The sequence below is a fragment of the Amblyomma americanum genome, chromosome 1 (assembly GCF_052857255.1).
Source record: "Amblyomma americanum isolate KBUSLIRL-KWMA chromosome 1, ASM5285725v1, whole genome shotgun sequence".
Taxonomy (NCBI): domain Eukaryota; kingdom Metazoa; phylum Arthropoda; class Arachnida; order Ixodida; family Ixodidae; genus Amblyomma; species Amblyomma americanum.
This window is the reverse complement of record NC_135497.1, coordinates 525,249,308-525,270,792: the sequence shown is the minus strand read 5'-3', so window position 1 is coordinate 525,270,792 and position 21,485 is coordinate 525,249,308. Positions and strand designations below refer to the sequence as shown.

Below are 21,485 nucleotides of genomic sequence, written 5' to 3'. Positions count from 1 at the left end.
CTTTACAGATGACAAGACGTTGCAGCAGTGTCTTTCTTCATGGCTTACCCGTTGAAACTCGCCAATGTTGACAGGCCGTAATTCTGGTCGTTGGCTTCCAAAACACACTCCTGCTCACTTTCCTATTGAATGAGTTCTTCACACGTGTCGGCCGTACAAGCAGTGAAGCAATGCCTGAAAGTGGCAATTAATAAAAACGCAACCCGTCGTTGAAAAATTGCAACACACCAAGAAGTTTGTTTTTTAAATCACTAATATTTAAATTATCTTCACAACAAAGGCTTCGTATTTATAAATTTATTTTTACGTTATTTATGAATATCAAAGCGCTTTCAGTTACTTTTTCTGGTAGGTCGTTTGTAGAAGCTGCGATCCTGTCATCCCGTAAATTGACCCGGATGCCCTAGCAGACGACGGAGCAGACGACGCTGTTGACGGAATGCAATTTCGTTTGATGCCGGATAAAATCACGAAGTTGCGACAAAAACAGCGAAGAAATGCGGCGTGTCTCACGCTGGCGAATATCGTGGATAAGTTGAACGCAAGTGGCACGATGTAGAGCAGCTGCGATGCATTAATTTGCGCGACACTGGCACGCCACACCTGAGATCATGAAACTTAACAGCTTAGACAAGGACGAACGGATTGCTTTGATATCAACTGCGTTACGAAACTACGTCGATACTTGCGTCACACTTTAGCTAATATGCAACAGCGGTTAGCACTCGCCGCATCCTCATCGCGTGTAGTTTAACAAGCAAGAGCCCACTAGCGCATCGAAGCATCCGTTTTTTTCGAGTTCGTATCGTTCCGATAAATACGAGATGTTTTGCTACGTACTGGATTTGAAATTCTCAGCCTAGGCGTCACGAACGGTGACGATGGCGTCGCGGCCCTATCGGAAAAATACACTCTACTGGGCATGCTGGAACCCGGCACCCAACATGATGGTGGATTATGGTGATGGGCATTGGCGGGTGCCCACCATACTGTTGTGTAGTGGGTGCCCACCATATTGCTGGGTGGTGGGTATCATGGTGGGTGCCCAGCATAGTGCTGGGTACTGGTGGGTGCCCGGCAATGCACTGTTGACTGCCCAGCATTGTGGCGGGTGCTCGTGTGTGCCGGGTAACATGTCGGGCACTGTTGGGTGGCCAGCATAGTACCAGGTAATGGTAGGGGCCAGGTATTATGGCGGTCATTGCTGAGTGCCTGGCATAGTACAATGTATAATGCCGTGCATTGCTCAGGTGCAGCTATTATGCCAGCCATAAACAAAATATTGAGTGATGGCCCTAACGAGCAGGCTGGGTAGCAGCATGACTGGCATACGCATGGTACTACTGCTTTATACTGTGGCTCGGCATGCTCGACGTCAGAAATTTGATAAAACAGCATGTGGAATGGGACTCAGTAAAATATTACAGATACCGGATATAATTATAATGAGAGACACTGTCAAAACTCTATATGATGCATTAAACTAAGATTAAGGAGCACATTCACTGCAGGATAAACAATAAACTGATGGACTGAAACCTGCAGAGCATAAATTATGGTGATGTAAAAGGAAAAATATGGCTGTCTGCTTGGCCTGTTTGCAAACAGAGAAATACAACCTGCTACCATCACAGGTTTATTTGTCTGCAGAGCTTGTACAGCACAGTCGCTGGCTTACATAGAGCTGCTCAACAATACTTGTGCACTCATGCACAGCAACGCTCCTGGGACAGCGTGGTGTGGAAAGGTCATCGATGTCTTGCCCAAGTCTGTAAAAAGGAATGAGGATGATCACATACAGGAATGGCAGCAGTACAAAAGTATTCTTGCCCCGTTATGAATCCTGGCTGCAATTCAGTAAACTACACCAAGAAGTCATTCCCTCATACAGCCTCCGCAGTTAAGATGGGCATGTACTAATTAAGGACGCACTGAGAACTCCGTCTAATTTTTGTTCAAAGCAAAAACTGAGTCACGGACTTTGTGGCGCTTTCTGTCTATGTTAATCGCGTTTATTTCACAGACAACTGAATTTAAAAATGGGACATTTTTTCCCACTACTCAGTTTCCAGTTTCCATTTGTGAAATCAAGACCAAAAAAGACTCTGTGATCACTGTTTTGAAGTGAATAGTGGTGCAGCGTACCTTCAAGCATATGCCCACAATAACTGCCATGAGAGCACCATTTTGCTTGTGAAAACGACCACTGGTAGTGGTACCTGCATTTTATTAGACACTGGCTTAAAAACCTCTTTTCAGTGAAAGTAGGTTCTTTCAAATTAGAACGCAGGAATTGATCAATACAGGCCATCATCATCATCAGCCTGACTACACCCACTGCTGGGCAAAGGCCTCCCCATGTCTCTCCAATTAACCCTGTCCTTTGCCAGCTGCACCCACTGTATGCCTGCAAGCTTCTCAATTTCATCCGCCCACCTAACTTTCGGCCGCCCCCTGCTACACTTGCCTTCTCTTCGAATCCGCTCCGTTGCCCTACAAACATTTATTTATTGATTTGTTTATGCTACCCCTAAATTCCCTCCACAGGAGCAGCTGGGATACTTTTCAATATTACATTAAACACAGGAAAGATTATTAAACAAAATAAGCATAGCCAAAGGCAAGCACGCCGCTACTCATAACTATTTATACCCAGCACAAAAATATGGATACCCTTTTCATCCAACCATTCCTACTTGATCAAAATACAAAAATATGATTTCAAGTCAGTATTCAAATGGAACACTGGTCACAAAAAAAATTTCCCTGCGAAGAGTTAAATATCCAAACTATAAACAGGAAAGCAAACTGAAAATACGTGGTTACCTTTAAGAATCTTTTGGCTGCAGCGCATACTTAAGTCTAACTAAGCATAGCTCTGGTACTGTACATAGAATATAAAAAATCTGATCAGGAAATCATTTATTTCTGCTTTAATTACCATGTAAGTATTCTACTTACGCACTATAAAATGCATTCAACCATTAGCTCCTTAGCGTGAGCAAAGGTATACACCAGTTAAGGCCATGAAATGGACTAGTTGGTAAGAATTCATACCAATGTAAAACAGCGCAAAAAGCATTAACACTGAGAGAACGTAAACCCAGTCCTGACTCGCAGTTTAATACACAACAGAAACTTATTTACAGCCTCAAGATATGCAGTGCGGGAAGGCGCGCAATCCAAAAAGGCCGCAACAGGACACACGTTCGCCGTCACTGCCGCGCCAAAAATGCAGATTCCTTATAATAGTGAATGGAGAGACCACTGATGCAATCACCTCCATTTCTTCGGATATGAAAGGCTTCTGACACTTCCCACATTAACTGATCCCAGTGAAGGAATATGAAAGAATAAAAATTTTAGTCCTATGCAACAAAATGTTTCTTTCATCCTTTCAACTGCACCATTCACAGGAGGCAGTGCGCTGACAGCGCACTGTGAGCCTGTGAGCATGCCAGCGTAACAAGATAAAAAATTTTCTTCCTGCTGCCCGCTGACACCATGGCGTCTTACTGATATAATACTGACCACACAACATTAGCACCTATGGCAACAACAATGGCAGGTAGCCTGCCTTGTCCCTGACACAAAACTGAAGCGGTATGCAATCTTCCTTGGTGTGAGAAACCACACATACTTTTACCTCAGACTCACATTGCCAAGGCCATGAGATAGCTTATTAAGGTAGTATGACAGGAACCTTGTGCCCTACTGGCCTATCCTGAGCTGGTGGCTTCACTTGGCCTTGTATCAAACCTGCACACACATATACAACGAAATCTTGTGAATAGCTGGCTATTGCTAATATTTTACACTGAATGGCAATACCATATGATGGTGGCAAAATCTACTGAGCATTGATTTGAAGTACAAGACGTCACACTTCACCAAGTTTGAATATGTCAACAAGAAACTCAGGATAGGCACTTTTGTCCTTGGGTAGTAAGCTTACCAAACATGTCATGCTTTCCCCTCCATAAGAGCATCAAGGAACTGCAGTCTCTTCGTCTGGCACTTTAACACTGAACTCCAATCCCATGCTTTCCTCTTTGAAGGCCTTACAAACATGAAGTAGTTGTAACTAAACACTTGTAAGGCAAGGCCTTGCAAACTGCGCTAAATGTTTTAGTCCACACACACAAAGAAAATATTACTCAGGATAGGAGCCACGCCTGAGCCTGCCCAAACTTATTTCTTCCACACATAAAGGCCCTTCTGTTCCCTTACAAACAATGAATCAAGGTGAAATTGCAAAACCTTGGAGACTGCATCAACAAAAATACCACAGTTGTGGACAGACGAGCTTTTGCACGAAGAAAAAGAAAAAAAGGAGCTTGCATGTGTTCAAGAGTGGTTCCTATCGCGAGTGATATTTCCCTTGCTTGAGTAGACGAAAACATTGAGCACAGTTTTAAAGGCTTCGCCTTGCAGGTGTTTAGGTACAGACACTTACTTCGTGTTTGTAAGTTCTGCCAGCTAGCCTAGAGCCATAGTTGCAATGCTGCAGGTTATCAATGAGCAAGGCTGGGGATTAGATTTCAGTGCTGAAGCACCACATGAAGCGGTTCTGTAGTTCCTTGATGTATGGCCTTTGTCAATAATTACAGCCTAAAGAGTTTGCTTCCAAGCTGCATAACGAGGCCCTTGTAACAACCTGGGAAGCCTTAGATTACAGTGGTGTGATGAGAGCTCCTCTTACCTTCATGAGGTCCAGAAAGCTGGTGATAGGTAACAAGACACACACCATGGCCGAGAAGCAAACTTCTTGGACTCAAAATTTTTGACAAAGGGTGCATGTATGCAGGTGACACCAAAACACATTTGCTGGGTGTATCACCCATGGTCAAACAAAAAGCAAACTTGTTTTGAGCTTCGTGGCAGCATATTCAAAGGAGGTAAAGAGGGGTATGATAGTCTCATGTGTGAAGTCAGTGCCCATGAGGCCTTGCCACGGTCAGACTGCCTCTAGCTTTGGCCTTCAGCATTTTCGGTCTCTTTATGATGAAGCCGGCAAGCTCACACCTGTTACCACGTTGTGCCACGTGTGGACAGCAGAGGGGAAAGGATGAAAATAAAAAAAACAGCTTAAGCCTTTGTTCCATAGTGCTAAGATTTTAATCTTCCATCTGGACCAGTAACGTGGGAAGTGTGGACAATGTTTTATATAAGCAGAGGTGGGGATAACTGCATCAGCTTTGTCTCTGTTTACTTGTATGATAAAGGAATCTGCATGTCTGACTTGTAATGTCAGTGAACACATGTCCAGTTGTGGCCTTTTGGTTTGCGTGCGTGTTTTTTCCACAGCCTGTTTTTTGGCACAGTGATTTCTACAAAAAAGCACAATTCTGAAATGCTGTAGGGAGCAGAAAACATCAACTTGACATATTTTGCCACCATGTATTCTAGAATCTTGCCAATACCTTCCTAAGGGGCACAAACATGGAGGGTAACGAAAAGTGTTCAGCTTAAGTTTACGACAATGCAGTGAGCTATGGAAAGAAAAACGATGGGTGTAACATTTAAGAGACCTGAAGCAGGCAGAACGGTGAGGTTGATGGCGATGATCCAAGTTATGAGAGAATTTGCGTAATTATGGTTGTAGTATGCACTTTGATCCAGTTCTCTGTTCAGTTTTTCTCATACTGTTGGTCACACTGTAAAATTGCTTTTACACTGTTTCTACTACTGCTCGCAAAAGGGGCAAAAGGAAGAATACTGTTTTCTGTCTCGACTTGTATTTTACTCAGGTCTGCCTTTAGAGGGTATGAGCTTACGACACGTTCGTTTAACTAGATAAGACTGCGAAAAATAAATCGCCATGACTTCTTTCAATATTCTAGAAATATGAGCTCAACATATGGTCCTGTTTAAAGGAGCACTAAAGAGGATTCTGAGCTCACCTTTTTATGATGGGAACTCAATCTACACGGTGCAAGCTTTCTTAGAAACTTTGAATTGTCCTGTGGAGCCGATTTCCATATTACATCGGATGAAACGTCCCGTTTCCCCCCTTTTTTGTTTCTTTAATTGACCAAGAGTAGGAGTCAACCAATTTGAGGAGAGCCTTACAGTCAGTCACATGGCAGCTTGCCACTTGCCATCGGCGGTGTGATATGTAGTAATACGTGGAATGATTTGTGAAAACAAACAGTCCACGGAGATTTTTATTTCTGTGGGCCTAATTGGCAGCTATGCTGTCTGCAACTAAAACTATTCGTAGAAACCTGAAAGCAAAGCAAAAGCAAGATCCGCCACATGACTGGCTCATGGCACTCCACGCACTACTTGACTCCTCCTACTCTCAGAGGTCAGTTAAAAATGGTTGGAGCTAGGACATCTAATCCAATTTAACAGAGAAATCGGCTGCACAAGACAATAATTCGAAGTTTCCAAGAATGCTCGGAGCATGTAGACAGAGTTTTCATGGTAAAAATACGAGCTCAGAATCCTCTTTACTACACCTTTAAAGAACTGTGTTACATGTAAAGATTTCCGACACTTTCCTTGCGGCACTTCCAAAGCAAAGTGAAGGTGAATAAATACTCAAAGACTTCAGGAACAATCAAGCAAAGTTGGCATCATTTAATTTAACAAACTATAAAACCAGTAAAAAGTTCATTTACATATCTCACCATTGTTAAAATCTGGACATCAACATAAGGCAATTGCTAGCTCTTTTGTGAATGTTGGTATAGTCGGATACATATCAAGAAAGAAGCAGCAGATACGATTCAAAGGAGGCCCTCCAGCCGATGACGTCGAACGATTTTTCTTATGCCATGGTTAATTTGCTTTCGTCTGGCTCCCTCTACGACGCCACTCTAGCAGGACTAAGGGGATTAACCACATTTTGAGAGTAAGTCCTTGCCATTGTCTGGGTGCAATCATTTGAGGGGAATCTGCCACTTTGTTTTTGAATTTTACCCAACTATATAAAAATTTCACTAAAGTTGCTACACTCGACCAAAAATCAAAACGTCAATCTTGCACAACCACAGGCTTGAAAATCTCATCATTTTTTCACATTCACTATGCACCAATTTGGAAATTCCACAAGAAGAGTGTCTCAGGGGTTTAGATTCAAGTTAGTCACTTGAATGCAATGTGTTACACTGATACGCCTAGAATAGCGACAGAAGTTGCGCGTATTTATTTTCCGCATCCTTAACCTGCTGTACGGGTAAAGAACCTTCCTCCTGTAATTCTGCTGTCATCAGCACCTAACAACTTCAGACAGAGCCGAGTAACATACAAGTCGAGAGCCTTCAAAAAGCAGGCTTCCCTTACCGCCTTTGCAGGCAGTGGCAAAAACAGAGCTGAAGGAGTGGTAGAAAGTTCCCGACAATGTGAAAGAGGCTGAACACATAACTAGACCAAGTATGTGGCACTACCGAAAATAGCACACAAAATTTTTCTTAGCCCCCAAAAAGTGGTGGCAAAATATGTCGAGCTAGTGTTTTCTTCAGCACCCTCCTCCACCCATATACTTATTAAAGGTCAATTTTAATGCCTTTAATTCTGTCACTCCCCATGCATTTTAGTTAAGGTTGTCATTACTTAAGGTGGAGGTGCACATTTATGTCATTGCTTGCCAATTGACAGACTTAAGCGTTCAACCATCTTCGAATTCCTCAAAACCATCACAGTCTATTACATTACTAAGGCAAATCTTATGCCGGCTTGTTTTTTACGAAAAAAAATTTCCATGCCAAAGCCGCCGTCTCAAGTTTCAAAACTCGTGTAACAATAAACAAATAATAAACTCAAAAAGGTAAAAAACTGCGATTTTTCAATTTTTGATGTAATTTTATGATCTCACAGTAATCATTACAACTACTTTCTAAGTTGCCTGGCAGACAAAGAAGCCAAAAAAATGTTTCAGTGATTAGAAACTATAAGCAGAGTCAGAAAAAATTTCTGAATTTCAGTAAAGCAGCTTTTTGTGCCATATTCTGCTGTGAATTCATTGAGAGGTGATACTAGTAAAAATATGAAAGGTAGCAAGCTGCACATTACCATTGAATGCAATTTATTCTGGAGACTGATTGAGGTAATTTTTGTATTATGCGAGAAAACAGTGTTGAAAGCGGAGCACCGAAGCCAAACCTCAACGTTGCTTTGTGCCTGCTCTTTACTGCAGTGCTCACTAGAGCTGGTTGCAAACCATATCTAAGCAGTGCTGCAAGGTGCTCCAAATGGATGTTCTTATGTTTGTGGGTTGAAAGGCCTGGTGGCGTGTTCATCTATGTTTCAACAATTGAAACAATTGGGTCACTGATTACGATGTAATTCTAGCATGCACAGTTGAAGTACCACTGGCTGTTTCACACGTAGAGAGAAACTGGGAGTGCGACACCACCACGCTTTGTGAACCGCTGCTGCCAAGAGCCGGCTAGAATGGGTGCATATTTATTGTTCATGTACCTTTGCCATCAATTCTCCCCAGCTGTCGGCAGCTGTGCTTTGCGAAGCACGGCAGCCATCCACGCCCAGTTTTCCCTTAAGTGTGAAATAGCCTGCACATGAAGACGATGTTATCAAACACTACTGTTCTTTCCAAGGTGCTCTTTTAAACCACTTAGTGAGTTCAATTTGTTTTTCTTGAATGACTTCAAGGAAGCAGAAGACAGCCATCATTTCATAGCGCTTCTTGCATCCGCGCAATGAGGAGCGTGGCTGCAGTGGTCTTTGGTCCGCATCTCCAGTTACCACGAGGGTTGACTTGATGCTTCTGCTATGTGGCCATTTAATTTTTATTTTTTGTAACCGTGCCCTTGAGTAGACCTCTGTACTCCAGAAGCTGAAAGCATTCACGCCCAGCACACCACCTGCAGCACTGCTTAAACCTACACTTGCAGCTGGCTCCAGCATGCACTGTACTGAGGAGCAGGCAGGGAGCAATACCACAGCAGGGCATTGATGCTGAACTTGCAAAATGATGCTTTTTTAGAACAAAAATTACTCGAAATAAACTTGTGGTAATAAATGCGACTGAATGTTATTATGCAGCTTACTACCTTTCTTATGCTTACCAGGACATCACTATGCAACTGACAGCTGAATATGCCGCAGAAAGCGACTTTTCTCCAATTTAGAATTTTTTCTGGCACGGCTTAGGTTTTCTCATCGCTGAAACGTTTTATAGGCTGCTTTGTCATTCATACAACTTCTGTGATACCATAAAATTTGGTAAATAATTTCGAAAACGGATAGCTTTCCACCTTTTTCAGTTTAAAAATAAAGAAATATGAAACAAATTAATTTCACATTTTTGTAAGTGAAAGTATAATGTCTAGTCTAAAAAAATTGATAGTTATGCGCTCTTTATTCAGCCAAATGAAAAGTGGTAGTGCATGCATGTGGTACTTCAGATAACTTTGGCACATTTTCCTTTCCACTGTGCAGAAAACATAACATCATGCACCTGCATAGTGCTTCACATGTTTATTATGTGCATGATTGCACGTCTGTGCGAGTGCGTACTAAAAATAAAAAAACACTGCAATTTCATATTGCCCGCTGCCAGCCCAAAGTAGCTGATTCGATGGTTGAATTGAGAAAGAAGCTTCTTCACCAGCCGCATAGCAATTGAGCATACGCACCATGAATGCAGTTCTGAGCTTTGCAGTTGATATTGCTGTGTACAATAGCTACACACAGCCAGAGTGCACAGAATGACCAGCGAAAGCTGCAGCGCTGATGTTTGCTGCTAACCTTTCTTTCAGTTATCGCTGTTGCGCTCTATTAACGAGACCCTTCGCACTGTTGGCTATGCTCGCCATGCTGCCTTCTTCGCATTTCGACAGTAATGGCCTTATATGGTGATATAGCGTTCCTCCAGAAAGCTCACGAGTACGACACTCGCTATCTCGGCTCAAATCTACAATGGGAGTTACCACGTGTTTCTCGCTTTTCTTACACGTATATCTATGTGTTGTTTTCTGGTTAAAATGACATAAGTGCTTTCATGTGATCCTACCTTACCAGTCTAGCCTGACTTAGTACTTCCCTTTAGTGCCCCTTTAAGATGGGGCCACAGCACAATTTTTTTGGCAAAAACAAGCTGGGATAATGATTCTTATAGTAATAGAATAAACTATGCATTTTTTAGATGAAATCGAAGATGCTCGAACAAAATCTGGGTCAGATGGCTTGGAATGACCCAATTTCAAGTTTAAAAACTAAAATACACCATCACAAAGTTATTCAGTCTTGTCACATGTCAGCTGCACAAAAAACATGCACTGACGTCTCATCAACCGGTGTCTGCTGATATTGCTATTTTTGTGTTGTGTACCCAGATATCTCATCCAATCTACTACATACATCATGATACTTATGTGAGCCCACTTATCAGTTGTGTTATTGGCAGCACCTTTCCCACAGAATGATGTATGAAGTCTTCAGCATACTTTTCTGTGAATACATCACAATTAAGAGATAAGGAAAGGCAGCTGCTCTACTAACACAAGAATACATAAATGATCATGCACCACAGGTCTTTTCTCCTCCAACTGCACCAACAACCCAAAGTGTCATTAAAAACTTTAGGTGCTCTTTGAATGACACGAGAAAGTGTTACTGGCTGAAATGAAACAAAGTTATGGTATTAGTGAGGCCACACCTGGATGCGCAGTTAAAGCAGTCAGACCCCATGACACGGCACAGCTGTGCAACAAGCAGGCAGTGATATTCTTGCTCTCTGCAGTAAAAAAATGAGATGAGAACATCATCATAAGAATAGAGAAGCATTCAAAGCAAATAAAAAAACTATAGACACTATACCACATACAAGATGATTTTGGGGCGGTTGGTTCAGCATTTTCCCAAACAGCACTCGAAGAGACAGACAGAAGGATGAGAAGCACTACACACATTTTGCTGAATTAACAGAAGAATTTTATTCATTAAGCATTACAATATGCACAGTGCAGAAAAAAGAGCCAACAATCAGTCCCGTCACATGCTCCATCATTATTCCCATCTTTCCCCTTCCAGAAATACCCTTTGTTTCACTAGAAGCGATAGCAATGCACTGCTCATGCATGTGTCTTTATAATCAAAGATTATATGCAATACAGTGATAGTTGACTGAAACCGAGATGAAAAAGCACAGAAAATTCCTGAGCGTAAAACAATGCTTGATTATAAAGACACATGCATAAGTAGCAACTCCCTATCACTACTAGCAGAAGAGGCATTTTTGGAAGAGGGAAGATGAGGGTAACGATGGAACGTGACAGGACTGATTTTTGACTGTTTTATCTGCATTGAATATATAGAAATGCTTCATGAATAAAATTTAGTTGCCAGTTCAACATAGTGTGTGCGTCATCATTCTGTCCACATCTTCCAGCACTGCTCAGAATAATATATACAAAATCTGAAGTACATCCAGCACATGAGGGTTTCCTCTTGGGTTGGCCCGTACAAAAACTGCAGCTTTTTTGCTTTTCATTACAACATTCAACACACTGACCGCTCTCGCTATGCCAAGTAGCCTGCAGGCTGCCTTTAACCTTTTATAAGGTGCAAGCTGCATGCATGTCTCACCATGGCTGGTCTCGAGGGAAACGTGTGCTCTATTTCTTACTGCCCTTGCACAAGGGTCTGTTTCTGCCTCTTGCCACATCACGGTGGCGTTGCCACTGCCCCACCGTTGCATCCGCCATTCACACGGGAGGAGAAGGCGCGTTCGCTCCCAGTTTCGTCCACGTCATTGGTAACCATCAGGCCCATATGTTTCATCCTTTGCACTGTATGCAAATACTGTGAATCAGACCCCTTTCCTTTGTTTTGCCATGAGAGAAATCTGAAACGAATTAATGTTTGTGCATGCTTGCCTTCTGTCCGACTGTGCATGATAGCATGTATTCTTCAAGCACAAATGTCAACCGTTCTACCCTTTACATTTCACAAAAAGTCAAGACTCTCAGCCTTTGTAGTTCGTCTTCTGGCAGGTCTGCATCAGAGTGCAGAATGATGTGCCATGAGGAGCATTAGCATGGCAATTTTCAAAGTGTAAAGAATTCTGCAGCAATAACATAGCTCCTGAAATTTCAAGCACAGCTTCTTTAGCTTTGCACGTTAGTGGCATTAGCAAGAATTCATGCTGCACCCCAGAAAAGTGCATCATATAATTCGTGAATGGAATGGGCACTGAAAAACTCAACACTGGCCACAGGAGCGCAGTGCGATGACAGCACGTTGCACACACGTAACGTCCAAGAGGCATAGATCTGCTCCTCTTGGAAAGGCATTTTGAAGTTTGCCGGTGTCTCACGACCATCCATTCCCCCAAATGACAATGCAAAAATTAGTTGTTGAAAATAACTGCCAGCAATTCAAAGTTCGGAACTGCGCTTTGAATAAATCAGCCTTCACTAGCGAACAGACTTATCTCAGAGGCAATGACAGCCAGTGTGACACGGTGTATTCTCTTGGATTTGTACAGCCTCCTCATCGCTTTTCATAAACCTGCCAAGAACATGAACTTTCCTCATATCATTCAGGAAACGAAGATACATCCAAAAAGCTTATTCTTCTCAACCTAGCGTAGGTAAATTAAAGCATACTGCAATGTTTTATGTTAGCTGGCTTAGCTTAAGATGTAAGGAGCTGAAATTAAGGTTTGCGATGCTGACATGTTAATAAGTTCCTGAATTTAAAAAAATAGAGGGCAGTGAGCACTCAACCGCACGCATGGCTGGCCATAATCTCAGCCCTTCTTTTATAAAAATGTTTAAATGAAATATTTTATTGGTAGCTTCTTCAGGGTATGCTGCTAGTTAAATGTATACATCGACAGCAAAATAGGGTGCTCTTTATTATAGCTAAAACAATTCATCGGACATAATTTCTGAAATTGCAATACTCAGTACGCATCACTATCTGTGCCAGCACACACAACTTGTACTGTTGCTTTCTGGTGATGTTAGGCAGACAAGAATGCCTACAAGCAAACTTGTGCTCAACCCGAAAACTGCTCATTGGTAAAACTCATGTCCTCAAACATCTAGCAGTTCGGCGGCAGCAATAACCCCAACATTACAATTTTTCCTGATACTTGCTAACACATTAGTCATTAGTATTCTTTCGAGGTATCGATACAAGTCTCTCGTTTAAGGATGTTTGGAAGTATATGGGGGGCAAAATAATTCAGGACACGTGAAAAGTGGTATCAGCGTAATTAAGTATTATATACATTGCCCCGCAATATTTATTTGACAGTCAAATGTTAGTGTATGTGAGTCTCACTACACTCTACAAGTATCGTCTCAAGCCAGCAGCCAATAAGGGCGGTACAGGATTTACCACTCGCACGTAGCGGACACTTTTGCCCCCGATGATACATTTTTATAAGGTGAGCTCAAAACTTTCACTACCTGAGTTTTCCTTCTCTTCCCCTTAGCATTAAGCATCATTTAATCATGGACCATGAGACATGCACGAAAATCATCAGAGTACTTCCTTCTGGATGAGGACTGAGAGAGTGACTCCTGCTTTTAAATATTGTTACAAATGGACGAATCATGAACGAAGAAGTGGCGGTGCGCTGAACGACGACGACGTTGACAGTTGGTAGCTGGGCGCTCGGTTCTGAGCTGAGTGCTGGCCATCTCAGAGCAGCCGCCAATATAGACTTACCGCCGTAACATCCCCGTAACATCTTTTGGTGGAGGTCGCGGGTTCGAACCGACATGCCGACGACCCGACGAGCCGACGAGACGACGGGCCGAACCGGCGAGATGACTACCGACCCGGCCCCTCCGTCTGCGCCTGCCACGCCAACTGTCGTCGTAGCCCACCCTCGCGACCCGGGCACATTCTGCGGTACAGATGGCGTGGACGTCGAGGACTGGCTCTCGCTTTATGAACGTGTTAGCCAGCACAACAGGTGGGACGCTACGCTGATGCTGGCCAATGTAATATTTTATCTCGCCGGCACCGCACGCGTCTGGTTCGAAACCCACGAAGAAGAGATTGCCACGTGGGATGACTGCAAGCAAAAGCTCCGCGGCCTGTTTGGGAAACCAGTTGGCCGTCAGCTTGCTGCCAAAAAAGAACTTGCAGCTCGCGCCCAAACGGCCACGTAATCATATATTACATACATTCAAGACGTCTTGGCACTGTGCCGAAAGGTCGATCCCAACATGACCGAAGTCGATAAGGTAGGCCACATTCTTAAAGGCATTGCCGACGATGCCTTCCACCTTCTTCTATGCCGGGACTGCTCTACGGTTGACTCCGTTCTGCAGGTGTGTCGACGCTTCGAGCAGGCCAAGCACCGGCGCATTGCACACCGCTTCGACCACCTGCCTAACACAGCTGCCAGTTCCACGTGCGAGGATCTGCCGACACTAAGGCAGCCTTCCAACCCCGACAACGTGACTCGCATCGTGCGCCGTGAACTGGAGGCGCTGGCTCCTGTTACGCCCAACGCGCCCTTGTCGGACAACACCCTGGCCACAATATCCCTTATTCAAGCTGTCGTCCGCCAGGAGGTCGCCAACTTGGGCATGCCCTCCAGCCATCGTCCCGTCGACCCTCGGAGTGCGAGCCCCATCTCTCCCGTGGTCGCTACTGCTACGGCCCGCAACACCTTCGTCCCAAGTTACACAAGGTATCGCAATCCGGATGAGTGGCGTATCCCTGACGACCGGCCGATCTGCTTTACGTGCTCGCGCGTAGGCCACATCTCCCGCCACTGCCGCAGCCGTTGGTCCGCACCTCCCCGACCTTTGCCCTACGTCGACCGCCGTTATGACTATGGACCCCGTCGCTTCACGCCTCGGAATGACCCACCCAGCGCCGAGTCCACACCGCCTCCTCGTAGAACCAGCCGCTCTCCCTCCCCGACAGCCCACCGTTCCCGCTCACCTCTTCCGCGCCGCAGTTACTCACCGTCCTATGCAGGCCGCTTCGCGGGAAACTAGCCAGTGCAGCTCCCGGAGGTGATGCTGCATTGGTGCCCTGACCTGAAAATCCTCTACTGACCCAGCCTTCGCCCTGTAATCTGCTCGACGTTTTTGTGGACGGTGTTCCTGTTTCTGCCCTCATTGACACTGGTGCCCAAGTCTCGGTTCTTAGCTCATCCTTTTGCCGTCGCCTCAAAAAAGTTCAGACCCCTGCCGCTTCGCCCACCGTTCGCGTTGCCGATGGCAGCACTGCTGCCGTCACTGGCCTGTGCACTGCCCGCGTCACTCTTGCCGATCGTCACATCCCAGTTTTGTTCACCGTCCTCGAACACTGCCCTCACAATGTGATCCTTGGTCTAGACTTTCTAACCGCTCACTCTGCCCTTATCGACTGCTCCAGCAGCCTTCTACGATTGGACCTGCCTCTCAGCTCAGCCGACACACCATCAAGCTCCACGCCCCGCCTTCGCTTCGCCGAGTAAGCTCGCCTGCCCCCCGACTCTGCCGTTTATCTGCCTATGTCCCCATTTCCTGCGGTTCCTGATGGGGATTATCTTGCCTGTCCACTCGCCGATGTCGTTCTCTCCCGCATTGTTCTTCCGCACCTCATCGTGACCATCACCAAGAATAGCACCTCCCTTCCTGTCCTCAACTTCAGCTTGTCGCCACAAGTTCTTCCTGCAGGCATATCGCTTGCTACTTTGTCTTCTCTCACCGACTGTACCGTCACTGCTCTCTCACCTGGACCGCCTTCTACTGTCTCTCAAGCGGCCGACATCCCGGCCAACGTTCCGCAATCCATTTCTGCGATGATTGCTTCTGACCTGAGTCCCGAGCATGCACAGGATCTTCACAACCTTTTGGTGTCCTACTCCGACATTTTTGACTTCGCTTCTGCTCCTCTGGGTCAAACATCGGTAGTGACTCACCGCATTGACACCGGTGATGCCAGACCTATACACCGGAGGCCTTATCGTGTGTCGCTACCAGAGCGCCAGATCATCCAGCGGGAGGTGGACAAGATGTTGGCCAACGATATCATCGAGCCTTCAAACAGCCCTTGGGCATCTCCTGTCGTGCTCGTGAAAAAGACCAAACTTGGCGGTTTTGCGTCGACTATCGTCATCTCAACAAGGTCACGAAGAAAGACGTCTATCCCCTTCCGCGCATAGATGATGCCCTGGACTGTTTACATGGCGCCCGCTACTTTTCTTCCATCGACCTTCGTAGCGGGTATTGGCAAATCTCTGTTGACGCAAGAGACCGCGAGAAAACAGCTTTCGTCACCCCTGATGGCCTTTACCATATTAAGGTCATGCCCTTCGGCCTTTGTAACGCCCCTGCCACATTTGAACGGATGATGGACTCGTTACACAGGGGCTTCAAGTGGACGACCTGCCTTTGTTACTTAGATGATGTATTTGTTTTCTCGCCCTCTTTTGAAACCCACCTGCTTCGCCTTTCGTCCATCTTGGCACTTTTCCGCCGCGCAGGTCTTCAACTCAACTAAAAAAATGTACTTTCGGCCGCCGCGAACTCAAATTCCTCGGCCATTTGGTGAATGCGAGTGGCATACAACCTGACCCTGATAAAGTTCGTGCCGTCAGTGCTTTTCCCTGTCCCCGCTCGCCCAGTGATGTCCGCAGCTTCATCGGTCTCTGTTCCTACTTTCGCCGGTTCGTCCCGAACTTCACGGCCGTCGCTCGCCCTCTCACCAATCTGTTGCAGAAAGGCGTTCCTTTTTCCTGGGGCCCAGAGCAGGCTACTGCATTCTCCAGCCTTATCGCCGTCCTCACCAACCCTCCTGTATTGACCCATTTCAACCCGTCTGCCCCGACTGAACTTCGCACCGATGCCAGTGGTCACGGAATTGGCGCCATCCTTGCTCAGCGACAACGCGGCCAGCACTGCGTGATTGCGTACGCCAGCCGTCTTCTTTCTTCCGCCGAGAAGAATTACTCCATCACAGAACGCGAGTGCCTGGCTCTTGTTTGGGCCATTGGAAAATTCCGCACATACTTGTTCAGCCGCCCATTCACGGTTATAACCGACCACCACGCCCTGTGTTGGCTCTCATCTCTCAAGGACCCTACTGGCCGTCTTGGCCGGTGGGCATTGCGATTGCAAGAATACACCTTTTCCGTGGTTCACAAGTCCGGTCGCCTCCATCAAGATGCAGACTGCCTGTCCCGCTATCCCGTCGATCCTCCTTCTACAGACTGTGAGTCGGATGCCTGTGTCCTCTCCATTTCCGACCTCTCCCACATTGCCGACGAACAGCGCTTGGATCCCACCCTCACCTCTCTCATCGACCGCCTCAGCACCGACCGCCGCGGCACTTCTCTGGCCCGGTTTTTGCTGGACGGGAACACGCTGTACCGCCGCAACATGCGACCTGATGGCGCTGAGCACTTGCTCGTTGTTCCCCGCCACCTACGGTCCACTATCCTCGAACAACTGCATGACGCACCTACGGCTGGTCATCTTGGTGTCTCCCGTACGTACGACCGCGTGCGCCGGCGTTTCTTCTGGCCTGGTCTGTACCGCTCCGTCCAACGCTACGTCGCCGCTTGCGACGTCTGTCAGCGCCGAAAGAAGCCCGCTGTCCTGCCGTCTGGACACCTGCAGCCGATCCCCATCCCGACCGACCCGTTTTCTCGTGTTGGGTTAGATTTACTTGGGCCCTTCCCGGAGTCCTCCACGGGGAACAAGTGGATTGCCGTCGCCACCGATTATGCCACGCGGTACGTGATCACTCGCGCCATTCCAACCAGCTGCGCCACTGACGTCGCTGAATTCCTTCTGCACGACGTCATATTACACCATGGCGCTCCCCGTCAACTCCTTACCGACCGTGGCCGCTGCTTTTTTTCCCGAGTTGTTGACGAAATCCTTCGTTCGTGCTCCGTTCGTCACAAGTTCACCACTGCTTATCATCCTCAGACGAACGGCCTTACGGAGCGTCTCAACCGCACGCTGACAGACATGCTCGCCATGTACGTATCCGACGACCACCGGGACTGGGACATAAGCTTGCCTTTTGTCACCTTCGCCTACAACTCTTCGCGCCATGATACCGCTGGTTACTCGCCCTTCTATCTTCTCTTTGGACGAGACCCCTTACTGCCCTTCGACACTCTGCTGCCCACAGCTGGCCCTGTCACTACATATGCGCGTGACGCTATCGCCCGAGCAGACGCCGCCCGCCAGGTTGCTCGACACAAGCTCTCCGCCTCCCAAGAGGCTCAAAAAAACCGCTACGAGGGCCTGCACCATGATGTGCGATACCCTGCCGGGTCTCTCGTCTTGCTGTGGCTCCCATCCCGTCGTGTGGGGTTATGTGAAAAACTTCTGCCGCGCTACACAGGTCCTTATCGTGTATTACGGGCAGTGACCGACGTAACGTATGAAATCACGCCGCTGCACCCAAGGTCGACGTCCGCTCCACTGAAGTCCGAAGTCGTTCATGTAGCTCGCCTCAAGCCCTATCACAGACCATCGACATCGCACGCCTAACACGCACCGGGACGTTGCCTTCAGCCGAGGGGGATAGTGTTACAAGTGGACGAATCATGAACGAAGAAGTGGCGGTGCGCTGAACGACGACGACGTTGACAGTTGGTAGCTGGGCGCTCGGTTCTGAGCTGAGTGCTGGCCATCTCAGAGCAGCCGCCAATATAGACTTACCGCCGTAACATCCCCGTAACAATATTTTCACCGAGCACATTTTGTGATGAATCTGTGCGCATGTGGGCTGCACTGAAGACGTGCACGCTCAGCATTCTTTGCTGTTTTTTAATTGCGGTGCTGCACTCACCATGAATCAGCGGCCGACAGCGCGAACCAGGTGAATGCCACCCACCACCGCAGATGCTGGCAGGGAGCAAGCGGTCGGGTCTTCACGCCTCTAGCAACAGCAGACGGAGTAACTTCTGGAGAAAAACTCCCATTGCCTCTGCGGTGATTGTAGAGGCCACAGGAAAGAGTGAAGCAGTCCCCTTGACACCAGCTTGGCCTGATATGGATACAAATGATAAAAGTGCATTCAGAATGGTTCTGGAAATCCAATGAAATCATTTTAAAGCCGTTTTGACCCCACGCTTTGTAGAAGAATGGTGAACACATTTGCACCAATGACTTCGTTATTTTAAAAACCTCAAATGCGGTGCCTATGTTTTATCTACCTATAAGAACACTTGTAATATATTTGAAGATTGCTTCGAGGCAGTTTACTGATGGAAAAGGTTGAAAAAGTCAACAATGTTTCCAAATTTATTTTCCCACCAGTGAGGGCCACATCAAACTGAACACCTGTAACCCTTATTGCCGTACTTGATGTCCACTCCTCATGTAATAGTACCCTGTAATGGGGCCTTTGAGTATCAATATATAAATAACTAAGTAAATACCGATGCTTGAAAATACACACAGAACACCAGGGGGACCATTACCAAAAAGAAAAACATTCTGAGTGGTTTGTTATCTTGTTAGGTAGTAATGAGCATGTAAAATATGTTATGTAGATGTATCATATTCGTTTGCCAGCACTTGAAGCAAATGGAACGCGAATCCCCGAATCCTAGAAAGGGTTCAACATTTTTCACATACTGTAATGGCTGAAATGCAATTCGTTTAAACCAGCATGATTATCCAATGTGTACTGAAATCCAAAAGCTTATTTAAATGCTCTCCTGAAACAAGCCATAAAATAACACTATGTCGGAATTCACACGCTCCTTTTCATTCCATACAACTCACAAAGTTTACTTTTACGAGGAGGCAAGATCCATGCTGTGGGCTCCAAATTGGATGCAGACGAGCCACATGCAGACATCCACCTGCGAAAACTCGTTATTAGAGAGCATAGTGATATAAGAAATGAAAGAATGTGTCACAACTTTGATTCCCGTCAGTTATGAATAGAGAAAAAGAGAAAACTAGGATATTTAACGAAATCAGCTCCCCTAAAATTGCAGTCTGTCAACACAAGTACTTCTGTTATCATGACAACTGCGAAAACCTGTTAAAGCACCAAGTAAACCCCAGAATAATAAAGGCAGCACATACAAAATGCGAGTATGTGTGAAAGGATTCAGCTGGCATTAATTACGCATTGTAGCATGCAACAGACATGACGCCCTTTATATTCCGACCATGATGAAAATTTACAGGAGCAAAATGACGCAGAAACACAAAAAGCTTAACAAATGAGTGTTCAATTTTTAACAGTGATTAGCAAATGGTAGACAGACTTGTGCTGAAGCTTCTCCACATACTAGAAGCCTGTAAATAGAAGCCCGTTCCTGTATTTTATGGCATTCCTTTGGTGAAAAGAACCACACAGGCGAACTGAATGGACATGCTCCGAATGGTAATGCATCTTTTCAGCTAATGATAAGGATTGCAAGCGAATAACTCGCCGAGTTGCACAATCGCAGCATTTGAAAGCTGGCCTGCAAGTACTCTCATTGCCGCTTACTTTTGCGCCAACTGAGAAATTTTATATTGTGATAAATAAGCGCACTAAATTTTCCGTTCAACGGATTCGCAACAGGCACGTAGCATATATTATAATCGGCGACAGCTTTCTGTGGCTGCGAAGCAGAAAATACGAGCGCGAAACGTCGGCTCTCACAAGCGCGCTGCACGCACGCACTCACGAACCAACGACGCAAGCTTGTGAGCCGGTGGTGAGAGCTCGTAGCTTCCGCTGCATAGTCACTCCTTCAGAGGCAACTTCACAGAAAGCTGCGTCCGAGTCTAGACAGAACATTCTTACCTTGAAAACTCCGTTCGTGACGAAGTCACCGGCACCGAATCATTGGCGCAGACATCGGCACAAGACCTGCTACACAATGAGCACATTCTATCACATAAGAAGCACAGTAACAACGTCCATGCATTGCGATTTCAAAACAGACTGTGCACCGACTTCTTTGCGACGACCTAGAACAAAAGGGAAACTGATTGGAAGAAGCTTCGTCGGCTGCCACTGACCCTGTTTGACACGTGCGGCGCGTTTACAGCGGTACGCAAACCTACACCCTTCTGTGTTTACATACGTGCACGAGTCACACTACAATGCAGGACGGTACTGCACAAAACACTGAAAACCCGTCCTCGTTACACCTGGGCAAATCGCGGCGCACGCCATAATAGACGGGAAAATAACATCGACGGTATAGTGACGGAGGTCACGAAGGCCTCTGGCTGGCCTAGCCCCCTGCCGGGCAAAAATGCGGTGCTGAGTTTCAGTTTCGGTGTTTTGCGAAACGACTGGTATTTCTTCACGACGGGCACAGGAAAAGTTTACACAAACTTTTGCTGGTATTCTACCGCTTTGGAGGGCGTAGAATTGCCAGCAGCTACTAATATCGCGCGGAAAAGCTAACGATGGAACAATATTTTTATGCTTGGATGGCGGTTCAGAATTAATGCTTGAGGAAACAGTGTCTTGATAGATCCGCAACGCGCATTCACGCGGTCGAATTCTGTCCACTATTTCGTTTGCCCTGCGGCTGTCTCCGTCTTCTCTCTCTCTTTTTTTGGGAGGGGAGGGGTCTG

At 46.1% G+C, this 21,485-nt stretch overlaps 1 long non-coding RNA gene across 3 annotated transcripts; it reads right to left on the bottom strand.

Moving 5' to 3' along the window:
• Positions 1-1,663: 1,663 nt before the first annotated feature.
• On the bottom strand, positions 1,664-21,083 carry LOC144107360 (uncharacterized). 3 transcript variants are annotated; one of them, XR_013309267.1, is made up of 6 exons: positions 20,854-21,083; positions 20,701-20,766; positions 19,680-19,759; positions 18,739-18,936; positions 10,628-10,705; positions 3,675-3,759 (listed from the first exon to the last, which is right to left on the bottom strand). It is a non-coding gene; the product is annotated as an uncharacterized LOC144107360 (long non-coding RNA). The 3 variants fall into 3 exon arrangements; XR_013309265.1 differs by lacking the exon at positions 3,675-3,759 and adding an exon at positions 1,664-1,769 and having other exon boundaries at positions 20,701-21,083; XR_013309264.1 differs by having other exon boundaries at positions 3,677-3,759; positions 20,701-21,083.
• Between the last annotated feature and the right edge of the window lie 402 nt (positions 21,084-21,485).